Raw genomic sequence first — 276 nt, forward strand, 5'->3', positions numbered from 1 at the left:
CAACAGAAGCAGACGTAGAAGGGGAATCAGGTGCTTAAGAACGCAGTCGGCGCTTAGAGACGTCGCTCCGAGAGGCTTGCGATCTCGGCAGACAGAGAAAAGATTCGGCGGTCAGCGGCGAGGGCGGGCGTGGCTGGTCGCTCCTCCGCCCCCCCGCCCACTCCGCCCACCCTCGCGCCCACCTGCCCGCCCACCCTCTATACTTTCCCTCTTTCCACCCTCTATACTTTCCCTCTTTTTTTAGATATCCTCTCGAAATTTTCTTTCCTTTAGGTA

Source organism: Penaeus monodon, chromosome 21, assembly GCF_015228065.2.
Source record: "Penaeus monodon isolate SGIC_2016 chromosome 21, NSTDA_Pmon_1, whole genome shotgun sequence".
NCBI lineage: Eukaryota > Metazoa > Arthropoda > Malacostraca > Decapoda > Penaeidae > Penaeus > Penaeus monodon.